Here is a 16,835-nt window from a genome sequence, read left to right on the forward strand (position 1 = left end):
GGTCAGGCCAAAGGACCATCTAGCCCAGTATCCTGTCTGCTGACAGTGACCAATACCAGATGTCCCAGAGGGAGTGAACAGAACAGGGAATCATCGAGCGATCCTGTTACCCAGGAACTCAGTAACAAGAATAAATTTAAAACTAAGATCTGTGGAGTTTTGTTTCTGACACCAAGTACCTACTTTTCAAGTACCTACTTTTAAGTAGGAATAAGAAATCCTCCGGAAAAGGGCTTATTTTCCGGAGAATCGCGTCTAGACTGGCACTTTTCTCCGGCTTATCCCCAAGCCGGAAAAAAGCGGCAGCCATGTAAATGCAAATGCCGCGGGGGATATTTAAATCCTTTTCTGGATGCAGTGTAGACACAGCCCAGAAGAATAAGTTCCCCGACACTGTATTTATCACCAGTGGATAATTGCCCAATGAAAACACAACTCATGTATAAATTTAACAAATCTATTAAAAGAATTTGTAACAGTTCACAGCATATAACTATTCAATACAACCCTCTTACACCAATTAGAAATCCAACCCCACACTCTCAAAATAGAAGAAAAGAAAGTTCCCCTAACAAACAGGTAAGTTAAAAATACTTTACAGTCTCAGTCTCTGGCCAAGATGTTAACACAGCAGGTGAGGAGAGGACCTAGGACCTTCTACCCAGTAGCAAGCAGCCAATAGGGTTGCCAGATGGTTTAACCAAAAATACCAAACCACATCCCTCCCCCCCAAAAAAAAACACTGGGAAAAAAATTCTGTTGAGAAAAAAAAGGGGGGGGGGGAGGCCAAAGTTGTTGAGCAAAAAAAAAAGACCATTTTGTTTTTCTTACAGCCACAAGAAAAGCCCCTGCAGAACCAGGTAAGTGGAGGGGGGGGGGGGGGATAAAGGAGACCCGGCGGGAAGGTCCAGGGGGCTGGGCCCGGTTGCTGAGTGTGTCCTAGGGTTGCCAGGTGTCCAGTATTTTCCCCTCCTAGCAGGGAAAAATATCAGAAAATACTGGACATTTTAGGCGTCAGGTATTTTCTGAAATTTTTTACCGGACAGGAGACAAAAATACCAGACTATCCAGGTCAATACCAGACACCTGGCAACCCTAGCAGCCAAGGGGAGGAACTCTAGGTAACCTGATCCCAAAGCAGATGTTCCTTGCTGTTAAGGGTGGGTGAGGATTGATGGCACTGTCCAAAGAGAACTGGGTCTTCACCACAAGTCTGGAGTCAGAGTGGCTCTTCAGGTGGTGGGGGAAGTCAACGAACCCCAATGTAGCATATCCCCAATACCACACCTATGCCTTCACCATAAGTGGTATGGAGAAAACACTCTTGGTGGTTCAGAGGCTCCGCAGCGCCACTGTAGTACAGCTGTCTCTGGTCCAGTATCCTCAAAACTTGAACCCCTGGGCTTCGCCACAGCATGTGAGGGAACCAGCTGCAGCACTGATGTCAGTCTTGACAAGTTACTGGACAGTCAAGGACTGAGACCTGCACTCTTGAGTGGGAGGTACTTTTATGTCTTTTGTGGTAGGAAAACAGATGATTGACAGCAGCATATGCTGTGCACATTCTGAGGTAAAATGGACTCTGGCGCATAAAAACAGTTCGAGCCAGTTCTTGTTTACCTCCACAGTAGTCCCAAAAACAAAATGGAATTTATAATTCCAAGATGGAGTCTCTTGTGATTTTAAAATGGAGTCCAACTTGCACATGTGATCAGTTCTTAATAAATCAATCAACTGCTGCCAACAATCCCTCTCCTGTCACCCATTCCCAGTCTCGGACAAAGAGAGGCTGGGGACACAATTCCTACCCATCCTGCCTAATAGCCATTGATGGGCCTATCCTCCATGAATGTATCTAGTTCTTTTTGAACCCTGTTGTTATTTGGGGTGGTCTCTTAACACAGGACACTTCCCCTGTCATTCACAGGCGGTATCTTGTACAGGTTTTACTATAATTGAGGGTGTGCAAGGAAGCTCAAACCATTGGTATTCCAATGGAGTTGTATAGGGCCCTCTCAGAAAAACCTGGTAATTCCACACAAGGTCATTGTGTGACTTTTTAAGTATTCCTTTCCTCAGGTTGTAGTTGTGAACCATGCAGGAGACAGGCTACCTGCTCTGCCGATATGGGTGGGAAGAAAACTCCATGGAATGTTAGATGCTCTGAGTTCTTTTGGTAGGCCCCCGACGCCCTAGTAATGTAAGACTGCATGCCCACTGACCATTCTCTAGGGAAGTGGGGTGAGGATGGTAATGGAACACCTGTTACTGCTATGTAGATTATGTTGATCTCTTTAGATATCTGCCATAGATTTGGATGGGATGGAAAGCATGAAGTGGCGATGGTGCTTCTTTTTCTGTACTCATTTGTATCTTTTGATTCCCCTCAGCCCACAACACAGTATCTGGCAAATGGTATTTTCCTCCATATTTTATAATATCAGAGAAAAACTTTGGAACTGGAAGGCTGGAAAAAGGGGAAGGGAGGAAAGGACATTTTGTACAAAGGGGTCCACAAAATGAAAAAAAGGGGAAGATTATCTAAGACTCATCTGTTTACCTCTACTGAACTGAGGCAGGAACAAGGGTGCAGCATTGGAGGTGGCAGACATAGTAAGATGCTGATCATTTATGCAATCTGTACTGATCTCACAACACCTACCAAGGCCTACCTGGGTATGAAATGCAGACACCCAACCTGTTGCAAGGTAGATGCTTGCAAGTGATCTGCCAGGAAGCCCTGTAATGCAATACTTACTTCCCAGGTTGGATTTGAGGTATATTTTTTAAAACCGAAGCCCATATTATTCTATACACTCAGAATTTTTTTTAAATTGCTTTTGTGAGCTATGATTTCCAGGATTTGAGGACACCTGTGTTATCTTATAGTCCTCTTGATTATGTGTGTGTATATATGTGAGCAAAAATTGTGTGGCAAAATGGTTTTACCCTTGCTTCTGGCTGATTCAGTTGGCAAAGTAACTTCATCTCAAGGCACTCTCAGTAAACTAAATTATGTGTGTATTAATAGGAGTCAAATTTTTTATAACAAATGTTTCTGGAAGTTCAAAACCATGGGTTCAATTCAAGTTAAATGCAAGGGTTTGCTGCACTTGGTCAGAAGCTGGTTTAACTTGTGGATCACAGTGCCTTTCCATGCCTCTCAGCTCCCTGGCTGTAAAATGAGCATGATAGCACGTCCCTATCCACAGGGGTGTTGTGAGGCTAAATACATTAAGGCTACGTCTAGACTGGCATGATTTTCCGCAAATGCTTTTAACAGAAAAGTTTTTCCGTTAAAAGCATTTGCGGAAAAGAGCGTCTAGATTGGCACGGACACTTTTCCGCAAAAGCACTTTTTGTGGAAAAACGTCTGTGCCAAGCTAGACGCTGTTTTGCGCAAGAAAGCCCCGATTGCCATTTTCGCCATCGGGGCTTTTTTGTGCAAAACAGTTTTCAGCTGTCTACACTGGCCCTTTTGCGCAAAAGCATTTCCAGAAAAAGGCTTTTGCCCAAACGGAAACGTCAAAGCATTTGCACAAGAAGCATTGATTTCGGATAGTAGAACGTCAGTGTTTCTGCGCAAAATCAAGCGGCCAGCATAGACAGCTGGCAAGTTTTTCCGCAAAAGCGACCAATTTTGCGGAAAAACTTGCCAGTCTAGACGCAGCCTAAAAGATTATGAAATGCTTTGAGATTTAGTGATGAAAAGTGCTGTATAAGTGCTAGGTATTATTATTGTAATGTAATTGAAATAAGTAGCCTATTGTAGCATGATGGGAGCAGAAAGAATTTAGATTCAAAATGCTATATCGTGAGAGGCAGTTACTACATGGATGTCAAAACCAATCCCCCTGTACTAAGATGGATTGAGACACATGGGAAAAGACTATTTTAAGGAGGTGATACGCAGTGTGAGCGTATACAGTTTTAGGATCCACTGCCATGGACCCCTCTGCCTTTCCACTGCAACTCAGTGTAACTACTCAAATGAGTAAAGTTACTCTGGTGTGCAGACTTTTGGCCCACAGACAGTTGTATTAGCATCACTGTTCTGTCTGGTGCTGGAGTAGCTGATTTTGGAAGGCCCGTGAAGTCAGTGGCTAGTAGCATGGGCCACATGCCGCTGAAATGCTGCACAATCAACCCTTTTGAAAGCAGAGTAGTTACTCTGCACTGAGATGGGATAAGAGCCTAAAATGTAATAGCTTAGTTTGGGCTTATTTTAATATTTTTTTAAAGGGTAAGTGAGTCTGCACCAGTTGAATTTTTTGGTGCTCAGTAAAAGTGATTTTAATTAGAAAATATTGTAGACAAAATGGCCAACTACTATAATAATGTGTGGAAGAGCTTCAGAGGAGTAGCCGAGTTAGTCTGTAACTGGAAAAACTTAAAAAACAATGAATAGTCTAGTAGCACCTTAAAGACTAACAAAACATGTAGATGGTATCATGGGCTTTTGTGGGCAAAACCCACTTCTTCAGATGACTGAAGTATTAAAAGTCCAGATCCAAGAATAAATCAGGGAATGGGGGAGAGGGGAAGGATGGGAGAAAGAAGACAGTGAGTGGAGTACTTTGTAGGGCTTCTCAGAGCCCTAAACTCCCATTGGCTTGAATTGGTGTATATAAGAATATTCACTAGCACCCTGCAAGATTTGGGCTCCATGCATAAATCAATGATTGTAAGTGTGAATGACTGTGAATCTTCTAAGGCAAGGAAAGGGAAAAAATGTTAATATAAACAGTTTAAAAATTTAACAAGCTTCTGGTTATCTACAGGACATCTATTTTAATATCAAGAATGGAATCCAGACATAATTCAACTAAAACTGATTCCTAAGATTATATCTGACATTCTAATCCAGCCCCCTTCTGAGAAAAAGAGTAGTTAGTTTTAGACTCTGAGATCTGATATTTTAATCATTTCATGGAGATGGAGCACTGTGGGCTCAGACTTCAGCGAATACATTTATTGAATTGACACTTTTAATGTCCTTTACATTGTAGTTTTAAGAATATTTAAATCTGAGCGGCTTATTTAAAAAATAGTTTCTTTAGAAGCTGATTCTATGCTCAGTGCCTACTCTGAACAAACTGTAACAAATAGCACAAGTGAGAATTTTTTTCCCATATAGTCTGATTTATCAACCAGAACTGGATAAACATTAGCCTACTGCTGATGTGACAAATGTGACAGCTGGAGGGGTCTGGAATGAATACAGAAACCTTAAATAAGCTTTTCAATTGAGCTCATTATGAGGACATTTGTTAAACACACAGCCTCTTCTTTTGCTGTGCCAAGCAGCTCTTAGCATATACACATTGGAAACCTATACTTTAGAGCACATGGGCTCCATTTTGCATGCTAATTGCTGGTTCACCATTAGCCGATTGTTTCTAAGTTAAATATTGATGGAAAGTATGGAGCGTGATCTGACTATTTATCATGGCTTAGAATAATCCTCTCTCCTGAGTTCATATATTTACGTTAATAGACTTTATTAAAATACATTATATTGTATACAACATGAATGACTGATTTTGATGGTCAGTGTTTTTATAACTGGTATGATTTTATCCAGTGGAGGCAGGTGACAAGTGCAGAACATTCCAGCTGCTTTCTTGCATAGGAATCTGTATCAGTAGAACTTAAGCTGAGTCTTCCTAGATTCCCTTCCAGATGTCAGTCTGCAAATCTTTTGGTGTAAGGAAATGTTACAGCATCTCTACTGTATATGGCCTGGATCCTACCAAGAGAGTTTACACATTTGGGGAGTCCTGTTGATTTCAGTGGCATTCCTTATGGAATACAGGCAGTCCCCGGGTTACGTACAAGATAGGGACTGTAGGTTTGTTCTTAAGTTGAATCTGTATGTAAGTCAGAACTGGCGTCCGGATTCAGCCGCTGCTGAAACTGATCAGTTTCAACAGCGGCTGAATCTGGACGCCAGTTCTGACTTACATACAGATTCAACTTAAGAACCCCAGGCATCCCCAAGTCACCTGCTGCTGAAACTCATCAGCGGCTGATTCCAGGAAGCCCGGGGCAGGGGCTTCCTGTAGTCAGCCACTGGTCAGTTTCAGCAGTGGCTGACTTGGGGACGCCTGGGGCAGAGCAGCTGGGGTGCTGCTGGGTTGGTCCAGTAGCGCCGCCGCTCCTCGGCGCTACTGGACCAACCCAGCAGCACCCAAGCTGCTCTGCCCCAGGTGTCCTGATTCAGCCGCTGCTGAAACTGACCAGCAGTGGCTGAATCAGGACGCCTGGGGCAGAGCAGCTGGGGTGCTGCCTGGTTGGTCCAGTAGCGCCCAGAGCGGCACTACGGGACCAACTGGCAGCGCCCCAGCTGCTGTACCACAGGCGTCCGGAGCAAAGCCGCGGAGCAGGGGGGCAGCGGGACAGCCCAGACGCGCCGTGGCTGTCCTGCTGCCCTCAGGCTCCGTGGCTTGGCTCTGCTTTGCTTTGCTTTGCCCCCCCCCCCCGCCCTCTGGTCTGCAGACCAGGGGGACGGGGGGGCAAAGCAGAGCCAAGCCGCGGAGCACGTGGGCAGCGGACAGCCCTGTCCGCTGCCCGCGTGTTCCGCCGCTTTGCTTCCTCTCCCTGGTCTGCTGGAGACCAGGGAGAGGAAGGGCCCCGTTCGTAACTGCGGGTCCGACGTAAGTCGGATCCGCGTAACTCGGGGACTGCCTGTAAATGCCATTGCAGGATCAAGTACTATGATGTCTCCATTATCTGAGTTCAGGTGGTAATGTCCAGAAACATACATCCTCAGCAACCATAAAAGATCAACCTGGAAATGGTAAAACAGAAGAATTAAGAGCACCTGGACTGCATTTGAGTGCTAATCCCTAGCATTACAGTGCTACATCAAAAATGCTACTACAGTAGATGCTTATTTGCAGCAACAGCTTGTAAGAGCAACTGCCACTTCTGAGCAACTTTTCGCCTGGGACCACTTTCCCTAACATGAATTATCAATGCTCCCCATAACTGTGGGAGCAACATAGCAAAAGGCACCAAGAGATTGCTACTAATGAGCCACTACTGTGTTCTGATTTGATACAGTTGTTACATTCCACTTGCTCTGGTGTAAACGGCTACACAGGGAGCAGTTCAACAATATATCAGGCCTAGCAAACTCAATTGTTCTGCACACTGAGGTGTGGTAGCTTTTCCATTTCTCAAGGCTTCATCTGGGGATCAGAGAATCCTAGTTTATGATATTACATGGGAGTCAGGTCTCATTTACAATTCAATATCAATTTAGTGTGCTAATCCTTTATGTACTTAAGGGTTGTTTCTCAGTAATTTCTTGATTCCAGCCACGTTAAGTTTTGTTTTTCTACTTTAGTATATTGGCTTATTCCCCATCATGTTAATCTCCGTACATGGAGTAATAATAAACAAACCAGGACAGACAGAATTACAGTCAAACAAGGATTAGAGTCAAACGTGACTGCTTTGAGTCATGCTGCTTGGCATTATAAGATCAGGACACTTAACCCTGCAACATGTATACATTTTGGCCCAGATCCTACAAGGACATATGTGCAGGCAGAGTCCTGCAACTGCCCAGCCCCTCTGACTGAAGGAGCTGGAATTCAGTGGTGCTCAACAGAGGTAACCTATGAACCTCTCCTAGATTGAGGAATTAATAAAAAGGGGGGAGTAGCTACCTCCTTATTTTTACTTTTCATTGTAAAGATTCACCAAATGCTGTTGTGGTTTGTTGAGATGCAGGAGTAGTCACTAGTATGAAGTGGACACACACACCAAATGACTCAGTATTCACTACCAGTAATAAATTCTGCTAACTGGGAGAAAATACACTAATGCTGCAAAGATTAATAAAAAGGCATATACAGTATGCATCAGCTAGAACAGTGGTTCCCAACTTTTTCGAGTACTGTATACAGACCCCTTTTCAACCTATTAAAATTTCACAGACCACCCCTCTCCCTTCCCCCTCTCCCCCCACTGGCCTGCGGGAGGAAAAAAAAGAAAAGAAAAACAGTGGGCCCAATGCTTGTTTTTAAACTTTCCATGGACCTCCTGCAGTACTGTCCATGGACCACAAGTTGGAAACCACTGAGCTAGAACATTCTCACCATAACATCCCTCCCCCCCACACACACGTCTGTCAATCCTGCTTTAATTTGCAGAATAATGATGGTGTTACTGGTTTGCAATGGTTACTGAAAGTCCTCCCGGTTTATGTGCTGCTGTTCCTGTTACCAAAAAGACTGCCAAGCAGTTGGCAAAATGTCTGCTTTCACACAGGGGCACTATTCAAGTACTTTTTAAAAGAAGTCATCATTCTCAGTGTAGCATTCTTTACAGCACTGAAAATCCAAGTGTCCTTTGGCTAACTATTTGAAAGAGCGGAGGCCTCAGAATGAAAAGATTCTGACAGAGTCCTTTACAAATAAGCAATAGAGGCAACCTTACCCAGAAGTCATTTTCCTGCTTCTGCTTTAAATATCTACGTAATATTTGATAGTGGTTAGGCTGCTAGTATGCCAAGGCCCTGCCTTTCACATAGTATTGGTCAATCTCATTGTTTTCTTTGTATGTCCTTCTCTGTAACCATCTGTTCTCTCATTTCATGTTTAGATTTTAAGCCCCTGGGGTCAGGGACAGTCTTTTTCTGTGTTTGTGCAGTGCTTAACACAAGGGGATTCTGGTCTGTGATGAGAGCACCTAGATGCTACTGTAATACAAATAAAGGCTAACAAAATGCAGTTCTAGAAAAGCTATTATATAAAGATAGCACCTCCCTGTTCATTGATCGTGCACTTTTTCAGGCCTGCATCTGTGCACTACCTCTGAACTCTGATTTGATAGCATTTTGCACTCACTGTGCACAGATATAACTGACAACATAAAAAAGCAGCGTAAGCCTAGGTGTGTAGTCAAATCATATCTGCTGACGTTAGTGCTAGAAAACTGGTTTGCCCCCCATTAGCTTTGCAGAGCCAGAAAAGTGGCATGAGGGCAGAGCTGGATTTGTTCTGATTGTGCATCATTAACAGAATTGCTTATCAAGCCAAATCTGTTACACCTGTGCAAACCCAGAGATGGCTTTCAGTGATGTCAATGCAACATAATTTCAACACCATGTTGTAAAGGCAGCTGTGAACAAGGCTCTCGTGTGGCCTCACAACCTTTGTAGCTAGATAGGAGGTCAAAAAGGGAAAGACCCCAATTTCACATTCTGACTGGCCAGGTTTTCAAAGCTAGTGGGAGAGGAAGGGGAGCAGAGAGGAAATGCTTTAAATTTGCCCTCTGCAGCAGGGGTCGGCGACCCCCAGCATGTGTGCCACGGGCTGCACACGAGCCAATTTTTACTGGCATGTGGGGTGGCAATTCAGCACAGCAAGAGCCTGCACGGCAGCTTGAGCCTTGTGGTCGGCACACAGCGGGAGGCTGCTGATTGGGCTGTGGGAGCGGTTGGCGCGCAGTTGCAGGCGAGGGCCAACCCCTAGAGCTAGGCCTCTCCACTCCTGGAGTCCCTTGCCCCTGTGAGGATCCGCTGTAAGAGCTGCATCACACTTACCACTGGCCAGCCCCGGTAAGCTACCCCTGCCTTTCAGCACCCTGCCACAAGCCCTTCACCTCCCACCGCCATCCCTGACTCCTGCACTCTCACTCCCATCCCTGAGCCCGCCCCTGAACCCAACCCCCTGCATGACTCCTTAACTCCACCCGCACCCTTCCAAACACCAACCCCCTGTCCTGAACCCGCCTTCTGACACCGGAACCCTCTGCCCTGAGCCCCCTACATGTACCATCCCTCTGCTTAAGAACATGAGCAAAGTGGAGGACATTGCTTGGCTCTCTACAGAGACCAGCTCCCACCCCGGCTACGCTGCAGCGACTGCTCACAACGCAGTGCCACCTGGGACCCACACAGCAGTTTTAACCCCAGTCCCTTTGCAGCCCGGCCTCGGCAGCCTCCTTCGCAGTCCTGGGTCCCGAACTTACCATGAGCCACCATCGTGCTGCCAGGCTTGGCACGGACACACCAGATGCACATAGCGCTCTGCCCCCGCATGGAGCTCAAGCAATTCTCCGGCCTCGGCCACCCATGTGGGTGCGATTAATTGTCACCCCAAACCGCCGGGCCCCACTCGCCTTGCAGTGAGCTCCTGCTTCCCACGCGGCACGTTCTGCACTTTGGCCGGACAGGGGCAGCATGGAGGGTCCAAGCCAAACCCTGTTCCCCTCCCAGCGCAGGTTGGAATGTGTAAAGTCCCACAGGTAACAAATGATTGGGGGGGCGCATAAATTTTGCCTTTGTCCCCAGGCGCATAACACTCTTACTACACCTCTGCACTGTATGAGAGCCAATAACTCCGGAGCACCAAATTATCATTTTCACGGAGTGACTTGTCAATGAAGAGCTGCACTTTAAGGGATTAGCCTGCACTAAACTTGAGTGGTAGCCTATTCCCCGTCACAGCCCAGCTACTTAAGTTATAAGCACCTCCACCTTCATAAAGGGTTTTGTGTGTGACTGGGGCTGGCCTTTTGCAAGGACTGGCCTTTCTTCTTGTGTCACTGATGTGTGTGCCTGAGGTGCATTTGTGGTTAGTATTATTTCCTGTACCACAACATTTGTATGGAACCCAAACAGTTTGGGATGGGGGTGGGGGGCACCAAGTTAAGACTTGAGTTAACTCAGCAGGGAAAACAAGCCATCAGTGTAAATCTCATAGGTCAACTTTTTAAAACTTAGATGCCAAAATTATAGACAAGAGTAGCTTGTTTTCAGGGGTACTGCGTATCTAGTGCTCCCCTATTTCACAGCACAGCATGTCTAAAAATCAGATTATGGCTGATTCATGTTGGGCAGCCAAAAATAGAGGCACTGATAATTTATGGACAGTTCTGAAAATGGAGGCCTTACCACCTCTTCTGACTCAGTTTCCCCACCAGTAAGCATGCCCGTCTCAAAGATATGCTGCAAGTTTCCATGTCTTAATATTTTAAACAACCTGTGCTCTATAGCAGTGGTTTTCAACCTGTGGATCCTGGGGAGTCTGCACACTATGTCTAAGATTTCCAAAGGAATCTGCACCTCCACTTGATTTTTTTAGGGATCTGCAAATGAAAAAAGGTCAAAAACCACAGCTCTGGGGACAAAGTTCTGTACAAATGTAGAGTGTATTTCCTTCCCTCCTTATGAAAATACTTAATAATGTAGCAATAGGTTAATGCTTGTTTTTGCAAGGGCTGGCTTTTGTTTTTGTGTCACTGATGTGTGTGCCTGGGGTGCATTAGTGGTGAGTACTATTTTCTGTACAACAACGACATTTGTATGGAACCCGGACAGCTATTACCTGCCAAAGTTCAGCATGGGTGCTTGGTCACCTTGCTAACTGCACAGCTCCTCCTTAAACGAATGTGTGTAAAAGCTTCCCTGCCATTTACAGCATCTACCTCTTCCTGTGCACCTCATGACTCCCAGTGAGGCAGCATAGAGGCTTTGATTGTGTCATATTATAGTTTCCCTTTAACATACAGTCAAAGTGCAGCTGTTCAACTGCTTGAACAGTCCAAACTAGCTGTAAAAAATACTAATGATGTTCTATACCAGATTTGCAGGCAGGCATTGGAATTGTGCTAGGTCAAGTCCCCACAGCACAGATGTCCTTATGCTCCACTAGCACAGCAGCACTACTGTAACTGAAACCATTCTGTTAAATTTTCAAAATGGCCTCTTCGCCTACCTATAATCTATTATATGTACACTTATTTGCATGCCCCAAACAAATTTAGACAATCCAGTATTAGCTAGATTTACAGGTTTCCTTTAGCCTAAGGGTTGAGAGAGAAAACAGAAGTATTACTCAGACCCATGCAGCTATGCCTGCATGCAGCCTATGTAATCATGTGCTCTTTTCCAGTACCCTCATATCTCCTCCCCCATTTCAGACTTGTTTGACACTTACTTTTGGCACCTCTTCTTAAACTGGGTAGTAAACTCTTTGCGGTACAGAATGTGTGTGTGTTTGCACAGCTCCTTGACAAAATGGGGTCATATTGTGCAGAGCCCTGTGCTCTAAATTGTCCAAGGTAACAAACATCCAACATAGCCTGTTCAGTAAAATAGCTTATAAAAGTCAACAAAGATGAATGGCAGAGAAAAAAGAAGTCTACTCCTACCACTATGTTACCTTTGTAACTCGTGAAGGATGAGGAAATTGCATCTGCAAGGACATAGCTCCTCCAGAAAAGAGTGCTGCAGGCTACCTGTTCATTATACTCGTGGTGGATTATGCAGTGCAGTAACCTGAGAATATACTGCTATGATCTATGAATGCCAAAGCAGGTTAGTGCCAAGCTTAAGAACATCTTTGCCTGGGCTGCAGACCATGGCAGATCATAATGGATCAGGAAACATACTTTATATCCCGGATGGTGCAGCAACTGTGTCCGTTGTTAAAAATCAAGGCCCTCAGCACATCCTTCAATCATCCCCAAACACACGGTTCAGTGAAACGAATAATCAAAACACTAAAAAGTATCTGAAGAGGTCTGTCATTACAGATGTCGAACACTGGGACCAGGTGATCCCTTCCCTCCTGTTTGCCTCACAAAAGTTACCAGGGTTCCCACCAGCTTCTAACCATTCTAACTGCAGTAGAGGCGGCAGCCATGAGGGACTTTAGATTTAATTCAAGAAATGTGGGAATAAAAAAAAAACCCGTTAGCCAATAATGTGATATAGAACGTTCTTACTCCGTGAGAGAAGTCTGAAGCTTTAGACTTCCCAGAGAGAACTCTTACACACCCAGAATGCAGCCTATATTGCAAAAGCCCACATCTTGGTGTTTCAACTTGGTGATCGGGTTCTCTTACTATAGGCCATTGCAGAATCAAAGCTGCTAGTGCTATATGAGGTGTAGGGTTGCCAGATAATTTCAACAAAAATACTGGACACACTTGATAAAAATCTGTAGACCAAAAAAAATATACATGATATGGGAGGTTTATTGACGACAATCTACATTACATTGTATATTTTACATTAGATTGTGCTGCCTTTTTTGATAAAGCTGCCAAATATTCCTTATCTTGAAAGAGCGCTGTGAGATACGAGAAAGATGAAAGGTAGACAAAGGACAATACTGTCGCAAATTGTACATGTATAAAAGGAAAATATTCAGCACTACTGCATAGTTGCATATTGCCTGGTTGGTAGATGCACTCACGAAGTGTGAGCACATCTACCAGCCAGGCAGTACGCAACTACGTACTGATACTCATATCCAAGCGGCGAATCGGCATAGTAGCGTATAACGCAGGCCTAGAGAGTGGGTGAGAATACTCGCGCACAAGTCATGTCATAACATGATGATAATAAAATTTACTTAATTCAAAAATACCAGAAATGTATATGTCCGGTATTTTCTCAATTTGTTTCCCAGACAGAAAGCTCAAATACCAGACACCTGGCAACCCTAATGAGGTGATACGATAGGTGGAGCTGTTGAATTAGGAAATCTCAGAGTCGGACAAATGAAAACTCCAGCAGCTCTACCATATGAACCTTTTAAAGTGCTGGAAAGCTAAAATAAAGCCTGTGTATAGTTCCCTACCTAATGGAACTCGAATTAGGACTGCAGGCCATGAGGACCATGGAGACAGGGAAGATCAAAATCAGAAGCAACCTCATCGTAAATCAAGGACCCAGATCCAGGAGTTGATCACTACCTTCTCAGCTGCATTCTCTGCCCATCCTGTGCAAACCCATTTAATTATCCATCATATTTAGACCAAACCTGGAGTTAGAGAAAACCCATGACCTTTTCCCCAGAAACTGAAGGAAACCATGAAGCAAGAGCTCTAATTATTGCTAGGGCTGGAAGTAATCAAAGGGTCATTTAGTGCCTGGAGGAGCCCAGGAATGCTGGTCTCTAAGCCTGATGGAACTATTCATTTCTGCATAAATGTCAGGAAAGTTAATAGTGCAACAAAATGTGATGTGTACCCTGTGCTTGTATTGATGAATTATGTGAGGGGCAGATGAAGTGGAATATATTACCACCATGGATCTGACCACGGGAATCCTGGGGAAAAAAGGATTCCACCCCTTTTGTCTTATCCTGTTGAGAATGCCTTCAGATTACGTAGGGACCCAGCTATATTCCAATGACTGATGGACCCCATAACCACCATTACTCCTCAATTACATTGTAATCTACAGTCAAAACTGGCAAGACCATCTAAAACATGTAATAGCAATATTACAATCCCTTAAGGCTATGTCTACACTGCTGTTATTCCGAAATAACAGAGTCTGCTTTTACACAAAAGCAGTAATTTTGACATAATGTCAAAATAACAGAGAACTGGAAGACTGTTTACTCTGACTCCTGTAACTTCATTTTTCAAGGAGTAAGAGAAGTCGGAGGAAGAGTGCTCTATCTTGAAATAACTGCTGTGTAGACGGCGCCAAAAGTCGAAATAAGTGGCTTTGACTTAAGCTACACTATTGGCATAGCTCAAGTTCCATAGCTTATTTCAAGTTTAACCCTGCTGTATAGATGTGCCCTAAGGGAGCCAAACTAACAGCAGATCCTATTAAATGTCACCCAAGCAAGGCCAAAACTACCTATCTTGGGTATGTTTTGGGAAAAGGCACAGTATGACACTATGAATAACATAAGAACGGCCATACTGGGTCAGACCAAAGGTCTGTCTAGCCCAGTATCCTGTGATCCAACAGTGACCAATGCCAGATGCCCCAGAGGGAGTGAACAGAACAGGGAATCATAAAGTGATCCCTCTCCTGTCACCCATTCCCAGCTTCTAACAAAGTGCTAGAGACCCCATTCCTACCCATCCTGGCTAATAGCCATTGATGGACCTATCCTCCATGAATTTATCTAGTTCTTTCTAGAACCATGTTGAAGTTCTAGTCTTCACAACCTCTTCTGGCAATGAATTCCACAGGATGACCATGCGCTGTGTGAAGAAAAACTTCCTTTTGTTTCAAACCTGCTACCTATGAATTTCATTTGGTAACCCCTAGTTCTCATATTGTGGGAACAAGTAAATAACTTTTTCTTATTCACCTTTTCCATACCAGTCATGATTTTATAGACCTCTATCATATCCCCCCCATAGTCTCCTCTTTTCTAAGCTGAAACAAGGTCCAGTTCCTCCATGCCCTCCTCCAAGAAACAGGTATGCTGTTTTTTAAACCTGGCAGGATGCTATGGCCGGTTTATTCCTGCATTCTCAACTAATGCAGTCCTTTTTCCATGTCTCCTCAAAAATAATAGCCCAAAGAAGATCCAGTGGACTCAGGTTTATTAAGAGGCTTTTGGAATTCCTGCTGCAGATCAATGCCTCAGATGCAGTGCTAGGGGGGCTGTCTTATTCCAAGTAATGCCGTACTCCAGCACCTGACCTTTTACATTAGCAACATCTTGCTCCCCAGGGAGAGGGCTAATTTGTAATGGAAAGGGAAGAACAGACAACAAGTGGCCTATGGACTCACTTCAGTATTATTTCCTGGGCACTTGCTTTGCCTTAGTCATGAACCATGGCTCTCTACATGGAGGACACTAACCCACAAATTATTCAATTGTACTAGTCCTTCCAGCCTTTCTGTTTCCATGTCCCATAGTGAGCCAGAGGAGCCCACCTGAACGTCAGTTTATTTTCATAAGATGGGAGAGCTAATGGGGAAGGAATGTACCCCAAATGGTATCATAAGAGTGGGGGGATTCATGATGGATCAGAGAAACCTCACACCCACAGAACATGGGTTAAAGAGAGACTATGGGCCCAGCTAGCCCTGCTCTGCTATACCTGTGGCCAATATCAGGTCTGGAGGGGAAAGAAAAGGCGAGAACCTGATTTAATTCAAGGCTGGCTGGGAAAGAGGCAGGTCTGCCTCTCTATATGAGGGAAACTTCACCACAGACCTGACAGCCGGTGACAGTTCTGCATCCCAGGGATCTGCTGCAGGGGGCCCAAACTGCCAAGATTGCAGGCCTATCAGAGCTCGTAGGGCCCAAAAGCAGACAGAGCAGTGCATTAATGTTTCAGCGCTTCTCAGCAGGCTCCATTCATCCACAGGTAAAAGAATCTCATGGACTCTCTTCTTGTGAAGGACCTGAGCCTTATTTCAACTTAGAAAAGAGGAGACTTAAGGAGGGATATGATAGAGGTCTATACAATCATGACTGGTGTGGAAAAGGTGAATAAGGAAAAGTTATTTACTTGTTCCCACAATATAAGAATGAAGGGTCACCAAATGAAATTAATAGGCAGCAGGTTTGAAACAAACAAAAGGAAGCTTTTCTTCACACAGCGCATGGTAAACTTTACTGTGTAAAACTGAGCTGCAGTATATTCTGAGGCATAGCTCAGCTTCAGGAAGCTCCTTGGACCAAACTCAGTTTAGCCCAGTGAAAAGACTAGACTGGTAATGGTAAATTACAGTTTATAGATGTGTTTTTCTTTATTATTAAAAATTGCAGAGCTCCTTAGCCTTTTTTGGTAGGGTATGCCCAGGGAGAACCACAGCCTACCACATAAGCCTGCTGTAGACTTTCTGGCATTCATCTTTGAAGTTCCAAATCAGCAAAGGTAGCTTTTATTCCAAGCTATCTGTAGTGAACCAGTTGTGTCTGCCAAAGAATTCAAATGTCTGGTAACAAGTGGAGGGGGCTGGTGACTTCCAGAGGAACATCTGGGATATGTGCTTTTGCTCAAAAGTTCACAACTGATCTGGTGTTCCTACTAAAGGAAAAGTTTGTGGCTATCAGCGGCTGGGATTGGATCAGAATTCATGAGAGAATCAACTGGATGCTATG

This window comes from Pelodiscus sinensis, chromosome 2 (genome assembly GCF_052426305.1).
Source record: "Pelodiscus sinensis isolate ZL-2025 chromosome 2, ASM5242630v1, whole genome shotgun sequence".
Lineage (NCBI taxonomy): Eukaryota > Metazoa > Chordata > Testudines > Trionychidae > Pelodiscus > Pelodiscus sinensis.